At 34.4% G+C, this 9,490-nt stretch overlaps 1 pseudogene; it reads right to left on the bottom strand.

Moving 5' to 3' along the window:
* Positions 1-4,987: 4,987 nt before the first annotated feature.
* LOC143595614 (dirigent protein 22 pseudogene) lies at positions 4,988-5,963 on the bottom strand (annotated as a pseudogene).
* Positions 5,964-9,490: the final 3,527 nt, after the last annotated feature.

Raw genomic sequence — 9,490 nt, 5'->3', positions numbered from 1 at the left:
TAATTGTTGGGACAAAGATTGACGGGCCTTATCATTCACAATTTTTTCTTATTGGGAAATATCGAAATTTCACCCATAACCCACTTGCTAAAACTATCACAAAAATCTAGATAAGTTATTAGGTGCAATGGAGAGGGGTGAAAACGATCCGAGTCGAGCACGAGCTCGATCGGGCTCGAGCTCGGCTTGTTTAACTTATACAGAGCCCAAGCTTGGTTTGTTTCAATCTTTATTTATAAAGCTCAAGCTCGGCTCGTTTCGTAGTTTTTCAAGCTTGAGCTCGGCTCGGGCTCGACTCGTTTAGTATTTATTAATTAACTTTTTATATGTTTATAACTATTTTTGTGGATTTATTTTCATTATAACTTTATATATATAATAATATATGTTATTTAGTTATTTGTTTTCATAAAATTATATATATCAATTAATAATTAAAATGTATATATGTATATTAGTATATATTTTTATAAAAGATATGTAATTGACAAGCTCGTATAGGCTCGCGAGCTTGCTCGATCTCGATAAGTGAAGCTCGGGCTCGGGCTCATTTATTAAACGAGCTTTCTTTTAAGCTTGAGCTTGGGCTCGGGCTCGGGCTCGTTTAAGCTTGGCTCGATTGAGTTTTTTCACGAACCGATCTCAAGTAGCTCGCGAGCAGCTTGGCTCGTTTGCACCCCTAGCAATGGATAGTGATGAGATAAAGTGTTAAAACATTTATGAAAGAAGCATGGATATTGAGATGTAAGCTGAAAAATACTCAGTTGTGGATAGAAATTCCAAGGATTTTGGTAGGCGGAATCTTCAACAGAATCCGCGCAGTGCGTCAGGATCACAAACAGACATGATCTTTAGTAAGTATTATTATTACCTATCATTATTCTTTCACCACTGACTTGGTCTTGCAGGCAACAGTCAACAATTAGTGTCCATCTAAAGACTTGATCAAGCCATTAAGAATAAGAGACGTTGGAGACAGTTACAAGCGGTTAATTATGAAGATATGCAAATATGTAACCGCTCCAGAGTCCCCGCCATGGTAATTAATGTTCATTATACCTATTGTTACTTGTCAATTCTGATTGTACTATATATAGAAGTCGTGATGATCATATAAGACACATACACACATCGTACTACACACTCTTGTACTTATAGTAGCGAACAAGCACTTCCAACACCTGTAATCATCATTTTTTGTTAATATAAGTGAGGCAACGAGATAGCTTTCCCCTCACAAGGTTTTTTAATAGGGGATCCTCTAAGGATCAAAGATTTTTCCCCGCTAAATGCAACATTTACTTACTATTTTAATTACATATTCAAGTATCCTACCTCACATACAAAATGTGATTACTTGATTATCTTTTTGTAAATTTAACCAAAACAATGTGTTTTATACTTTTATTGTCTTATCAATATTGCCTTTTCTTAGCTAAACTTAATTGGTTTATCGATATGCTTTTTCAACAAAGTTGGTTTCAAAATTAAGATTTTGAAATTCTCCAATTAACTTTCTATATATATTATATATATAGATAAAAATCAAGTGGTTGGTGTCACAAATTTTGTAGAATTTGTAGAAGCTTGTTGTTAGATGTTTTAGCATATCTTTTTGGAAGAATTGCAAATATAATGTGATAGCCAGGTGGTTATTTAAATTATATGATAATAATTGTTCTTATATGACCCTCGTTTAATTTTTTTTATACTTTCAAGTTTAATAAATCTTAGTTAATTGCTAATCATCAATTTATTATTGTTATATTTTTAAATATGCTTATTAAGCTATTTTTAATATATTTGTTAGGCTTACTAATTTATGTTTATGATTTGGTTTTGATACTGTCGATATAGACGGATTTTGGTAGTGTTATTATTTTTTATGGTTTAGTTTTGGTGTTGTAACCCAGTATCAACCGAATTTGTGTAGGTTCGTCACGCAACGTGTAACTTTTTTTTAAAAATATGCTACTTTGTTGTATTTAAGCGTTGACAAATTTGTTTTTTTACTGACCACGCCATCAGCCTGTTGCGCCGGGATTATTACCTAGTTATATTCAAAATTGAAGACAAGTCACTAATAGTTCCAGAACCTTTTTAGAAATAAAATTCTAGTTATATTCAAAATTGAAGACAAGTCGCTAATAATTTCAGAACCTTTTTAGAAATAAAATTCGGAGTATATTACACTTCGAAAGAAATAAACTTAACACGCGTTGTTACACTTCAAAATTTTTTATTGAAATTTTCTAAATTTTATAATTAAATACGGGTATTAAAATAAAATAGTTTATAAAGCATTTGTTAAAATAATAACTATTTGTTATAAAGAATGATATTAATAAGCAAAATATAGTCCGCACAGTGGTGGTTTTGAAAATCGAAACACGGATAATAAAAAAGGATGTATATGGAAATTAATTCGAAAACGTGAGTATGATAAAAAAAATGAGAAAGCGAACTTTAAAACCGGCTGGTATTGGTACGGTTAGCTATGGTATCGAACTCGCTATAGCAACCGAAATAGAAAACACAATAAAAGTCATGATATGAATCACATGCTACTCTGGGGAAGTTAAAATTTGTAAGACTCGGTTTCAAGGCCTCTACGACTCACCCACGCAAAAATTCACGTCAAAACGTTGATAAAGAAAAACACGTAAAAAGGGCCAATCATGCAACAATGTTTCATAAAAATAAATTATTCACATTATATTGTAACTGTTAATTCTTAGCTAAACATGGTGTTTTCCCCAAGTGTTTCATATATTTGATCTTTAAATCATCAATCATAAATTGTAAGATTGAAAGTGCAATGAAATTCAGTACCCGAATGCAAACCTTAAACCAAAACTGTATAACCACCACAATGTCATCGTTGGATGCGTTGTTGGTAATTTCTATATTATATATCAGCCCGTCACGTGTAGGTGACCGGGCTGGATCTATTTGGCATATGAGATTCATTAGTGATGAAATGCGTTTATGGGGTTGCAATTGGGATTTTATATATGGTAATTACTTGTTAGACAAGTTTGGGTCACCCTATAAATACATTGTCATGGTTAGGGTTATGACGTTATGAGAGGAATTATTGTATTCAATATTTGTGCTAGTTTCTTGATTATAATAATTCGTGAGTTTACCCTTAATATCGTGTGCTCGTTTGTGTTTTCCGTTATTAATTCGTTCTTGAATTGGTATCAAAGTCGTTTAAGGCATTCGTGTTAGTCGATCAAAGCCGTGGTCGATTAAATCGTCCTACTCAATATCGCCGTTGACGAAAGCTTTTTGAGTTGAATTTAAGGAGAACAATAATTCTTGATTGGTTGGTAAAAAAGTCAAAAGAAAGTTGATTTTCTTGCCAAATTTGTGACGACAAGAGTACAAAGGAAAAAAAATAGTAAAGTTGATTTATTATTTTTTCTTTGGGTTTAACGAGACGAAAGAAAGAAAAAAATAAGCATGAGGTAATATTTCTTTAACAAATAACTCTGGTTTATATTAATCATAAAATCTTACTTAAAAACTGATTGCAACTCTCAAACCCTAACGCGATTTGACTCTTAATGAACCTTAACTCGGTTGCATCTGGTGTGTGTCTCTAGATGAACCCTAACTCGGTTATACCTCACACCACCATCTCTAATGTCTAACCATAACTCGGTTTATATAGACTAATTAACCTAACTTGTTAGCCAAGACATTATTAATTATAATTACAAAACAATTAGAAAACATATTGTAATTAGGAATCATAATCAACTATGGCTAACTTGTCTCCTTTGCCATGCCTGATTCGACCCATGATCTTGACCATCTCGGTTTTCACAACCCTCTTGGTCCTCATCATATCGGTCTTGACGTCCACGAACCCTTTTTGATCCATAAATGTGTTCTTTCGGCTCTTCCAAACTCGACTACTTTCGTGACCTTGTCCCCGACCATTCACTCGGTCGTATGAACTCGCATATCCACTCGTATGGCTACATTCCGGTCATCTAATCAAGCGAACAATAATTCCTTGATCTTCTTTTGTTCCCAAATCAAAACACGAGCACACCATTCAAGTCAAAACCTTGGCAAAAAAACATAACTCGTTTAACCCGTATTGAAACAAACTTTGAATTGAACCAGTTTGTCCAACTCATTTTCCCGATCACAACTTGATCGATAAAACCTGTTCGTAGATCATCACTTTGATCAAACACACAAAAAAACGAGTCTCAAACAAACTTCACCAAAAACCCGTACGCAAAAACTTACTCGATCGCAACTCGATACAGCTTGTTCGAAATCATCAAAGAAAAGAAAAACACAAACTTACCAAAACAAAAGCAAAAAAAACAACACCCACTTGGTTTTTTTTCTTTCTCCTAGTTTCGAGTCGGAAATTAGGGGGTGATTGTTGGTCATTTCCGTATTATAACGGCCCGTCACGTGTAGGTGACCGGGTTGGACCTATTGGGCCTATGGAATACATTAGTGATGTAATGGGTTTATAGAGTTGCAATTGAACTTTTATATTTGGTAATTACTTGTTGGACAAGTTGGGTCACCCTATAAATACATAGCCATGATTAGGGTTATGATATTGTGAGAGTGATTATTGTATTCAAGTTTTGTGCTAGTTTCTTGATTATAATAATACGTGAGTTTACCACAAATATCGTGTGCTCGTTTGTGTTTCCGTTATCAATTCGTTCTTGATGCGTCACTCGACTGCTATCGCAGCCACTACTGCTACCGAACCATTGATCGCCTGCTTGCAAATCACCACTCAAAACCAAGACAACCAACCAATATAAACATAAACATTGATCCATACATCGTTACATAACGCGTCTCTTTTGAATGCTAAATTCTTTTTTTTTCCTTTCGATTATTCACAAATATTCATTAAAATCTAAATTTTTTATAGCTTCGTCACGTGTTTAACATGTCCAGATCGATTAGAAAGAATCTAAAATGTAAGCAAATTAAATAAACAAAATCATATGTATTATTAATAAGTAAATAAATGAAACAACTCTAATCCAAAACTGAAATAGTGAAACATACACAACAATTGAAACAAAGTCTACAAACTTTTTCTAGTAGTAAGGTAACACGGTGACATTGTACCCTATAATTGCATCGACTTGATCCAACGAATGTGTCTTCGCAAGCGCAAAACCACGAGCAAGCCTGAAAGCACCCGTACCTCCCACAATCGGCATCTCTCTAACTTCACTCATCACAGGGTTCCGTCCCACAATGCTAAGAGAGCTGCCATTGTAGATTCCCGATACAAAGTTATAAGTGAGGGTCATGAGGAGGCTCATCTCGTTTCCCTGAGACGACACGGCATAAAGTCCTTGGGCTCTACCAATAAGTGTCGAGTTGGCTTCAGGAGTGGCGGTGAGGGGGTTATCTATGACATAGATCGACCCGAACCCAAACATGGCTCCCATGTCAGAACCAGTGGAGTTCAAGGTTTGACCAGCTACACGGACTGCGGATGGGTTGGATCCACCAGGAATGTCGTGCATGTAGAATTGGATATAGGTCGCGTTGCGTTTTCTAGCCTCCGAAATGGAGGCTAGAAAAATGAGAACCAAAACAAAGCACATTAACGTTTTTGTGTAAGTCATGTTTAGAAGTAATCTTCTAACAAGTGCTTGTTTGGTTTTGTGATTTGTGATACAACTTTTGTGCATCTACTCGTATATATATATAATATTTGGGTCAAAGTCAATGTCAACATTGGAAAATTTTACGCATTTTTAATCACAAGATGAAACCACGTATTGTTGGAATAGACTAAAAGATGGAAATAATGAAGCTTTTTCTTTGAATATCGAAGCTTCTCAAGGAAACGAGATGAATATAATTCAAACTTCAAGACAAGTGGCTAGCAAACATTAACACTTTTCCCAAACTTTTTGAAATCACATTTTGTTTTGAAGTGTATTGCACGTCGAATGACTATAATTCAACTACTGCTATAGCTTAACTTTGAAATTAAATGTTACACGAGTTAAACAAAACGGTTTATAAAATATTGGATTTAGTACTATTTTTCTTCACAAAACAATAGTGTAAGTCCTTTTTGGGAATAATGTGTTCTTGTTGAACTAATCTTCCATATATTATCGTCAACATTCAGTTCAAGAAGACTATGGGTGTACGATGGATCGTTTATGTATTTTACTTTCAGATTTTGATTTTAGCGGGTTCTCTAATAAGGACACCCCCTCTAAAGCCCAACATGTTGTGGCGAGTGGCTTATTTAGTGGAATCGCCCAGAGTATAGAAGTGAAGTTTGATCTATCCCCTCGTCAAAAGGTGGTGTTTGAATGCCTTCGGGCTCCCCGGGCTCAGGATTTTCTAACGGCCATCCCTATTGAAGGATTGGGCCAACATATGTCGGGTTTGGAGTATCGAGCTATCCTTAAGTACCGGTTAATGATCCCTATGTTCCCGAATATGAGCTTTGCCCAATTTGTCGCAAGGTCTATTTGGATTCTTTTGGAGACCATGCGGTGCATTGCAAAGAATTGTTTGGCTTTAAATACATACATGATTTGGTTAGGATGTTCTGTGTGATGTTCTTAAACGGGCAGGGATTTCTGCTAAAAAAGAGCCCCTATTAACTTTCTCACAGTTCCTCTTGAATGGAGGTCTACTTTACGACCAACTGATATTCTTGTGTTCGGGTGGGCAGGGGGAAACACGCCTGTGTGGATCTTACAGGAGTGTCTTCTCTTGTTGTTGTTGGGCTTTGGGACCGTGGGTTTGTTGTGGGTCAGGTTGCGTTGAAGGCTGAATCGGCAAAGTTGTTAAACACGAGAAAGCTTGTTTAGAGAATCAACATGTCTTTCTCCCATTTGCTTTTGATACATTTGGTTTTCTGGCCCAAGAGGCTGTTAATTTTTTGAGTAGGGTTCAGCGTGTCGTACACGGAACCTCTTTAGCTCTTATGTCCCAAAGCTTCGTTTTTAGTAGGATTGGCTTTGCTATTCAAAAGGAGGGTTACGGCACAACTTGTTGCCCGTTTGCCTGCCACTTTATTGTAATCGCTTTGTAGTAACTAATTTTATAAATGGTAAATATTAGCTCGTCTAAAAAAATAACAAATTTGTCAAATTAAAATATTTTTTAAGCAACTAAATAACAAAAAATATAAACTAAAAAGGAAGCAACTAAAAATTTTCTAGAACTACTTAAGTAAATATTTAGGATCATATAGTTTTATATGGTGATTTGATGGTTAGAGCATTCTCATCTCATTCTTCATCCTTATCTCTATAATTATACTAAAAAACACTACATTTCTCTCTCCTGTTAAATTAAATAATATTTTTTATACATTTATAATTACAGTTTTCTCTCTCCTCTACTCACAACCAATCCAACAAATATTAAAAAATAAATAGGGGCAAACAATGTGCTCCAAATGTTTCCCCAAATTTACAAAAATAATTACATTTTTCTCTCCACCCTATAATTTACACTCACAACCACTCAAAACCTCACCTTATAATTTACATACTCTTCTCACATAAATTTAGGAGATGGAATGTGAATGCTCTTAGTTGTGCATACTTTAGACAATAATAATAATTATGGTCAGGTTCAATACCCATTCCTTGCATTTTTATTTTGAAGGTGTTTTGGTCTATTAGTCCTTAATGTCTTCATATAGGTTTTTTTTTTTGAGTATTTACTTGCTTTGATGTCTTCACATCTTATTGTTTTCTATTTTTTTTAGATAATTTATTTTATTGTTTTTTTTTTGAAATATATTTTTGAGTTTAGTTTCAGTATCATATCGTCGTTGCAAAGCTCGAGTACCAGTGGCAAATAAACGTCATTCTAAGTATGTTAATGTTTCTTATCATAAGCTATTTATGTGTCGTTATTAGTTTTTTTATAGTTATGTTACTTTGGTCCTGGCACCGCAATGAACATGACTTATATTGACCGAATTTATGTTGACTCGCCAATGCAACGCATGGATTTACTAACCGAATAAACGTTGTTTTAAATATGTTTTTTTTCTTATCATAAGTTGTACAAGTGTTATCACTATTCTTGGCGTTTACTAATTTAGTTTTTTGAATTTAGTGTCGGTATCGTAAAGAACATAACTGATATCGCCAAAATTCGTATCGGTTTGATCACAATTTGTGCGTGTTAGGGCTGAGCACGGTTCGGTTCGGTTCGGTTCGGTTTTTGGGTGAAACCGAAACCGAAACCGAAAATTCGGTTTTTTCATATATACAAACTGTTCGGTTTCGGTTTTTCGGTTTTCGGTATTTCGGTTTCGGTTCGGTTATATTTGTTTTTTTTTGTTTTGTTTTTTTTTCTATTAATTGTTTTATGCGACTAGTTCCTACGTACAAAAATACATATTAACATTTACTATTCCTTTAACAAACTCTAATTTCTCTTACAAATCTATTGAACCAACAAACTCCTAATTTGTTTCAGTTGTTGTCGCAAATGGCTTAGTATAAATATATTAACAATCATTTAAATTATTTATTTTAATATTTAAAGTTAATCGGTTCGGTTCGGTTTTTTCGGTATTTTTGAAATGGGTAACCGAACCGAAACCGAAATTTCGGTTTTACAGAAAAACCAAAAAAAAAACCGTCGGTCAATGCTTCGGTTCGGTTTTTTCGGTTAATTCGGTTTCGGTTCGGTATTTTCGGTTTTCTGCTCACCCCTAGTGTGTGTACAAATACCGTTATGGGTGTTTGAAGATATATTTTTTCTTTTGCATTTAGTGCCAGTGTCAAAATGAATTTAACCGATACCGACCGAATTCGCGTAGCTTCGTTTTGCGGGTTTGCTTACCTAGTATTTATTAAATCCATTAAATATGTTTAAAGCATTATATTAAGGCCTCTATGTTCATACACCAATTTTGTTGTTTGGACACCCTGCCCACCTATACGAGTCGTATAGCTCATACAACTCGTATAAGTGGCAGTTTTGTTAGTATTCTTGACCAGTTTATACGAGAAGGCCTATACGCGTTGTATGAGTGATGCATGCGTGTGGTGGGTATGAAAAGGTTGTTAGTTTTTCAAAAGGTTCGTTTCACACAATGTCGAGTTTTAAATTTGTAAAAATGATTATTATCTTAACTAAACCACACATAAATAGACAAGTGTATCTATCGTATATGTAGTATAGTATAGGTAAGAACAAAGTATCGATCCACGGACACATTTTTTTGATTTTTACTACTAAATCGTTGTATTTATTTTAACCATAAGTAAACATCATAGTAGTTTTGGTTTGGCAAGTAAATTTAAAGAAAATTTAAAAACATAAATTAAAAACAACATTTTTGGGTGGGCTTTATATCAAATGTTGGTTCCATAACTTCTTTTAGAAATCCACTATTTTAGTATTTATGATTCTAGTTTCATCATTGAAACAAGTTTGTTAGTGATGGTATGTTAGCCGAAATGTGTTATGCTAACTTCTCTGT

Source organism: Bidens hawaiensis, unplaced genomic scaffold (assembly GCF_021521415.1).
Source record: "Bidens hawaiensis isolate Kalapana, Puna unplaced genomic scaffold, B.hawaiensis_p1.1 tig00045385_1, whole genome shotgun sequence".
NCBI lineage: Eukaryota > Viridiplantae > Streptophyta > Magnoliopsida > Asterales > Asteraceae > Bidens > Bidens hawaiensis.
Note: the sequence above shows the minus strand (reverse complement) of the source record. Positions and strands in the feature narration are given on the sequence as shown.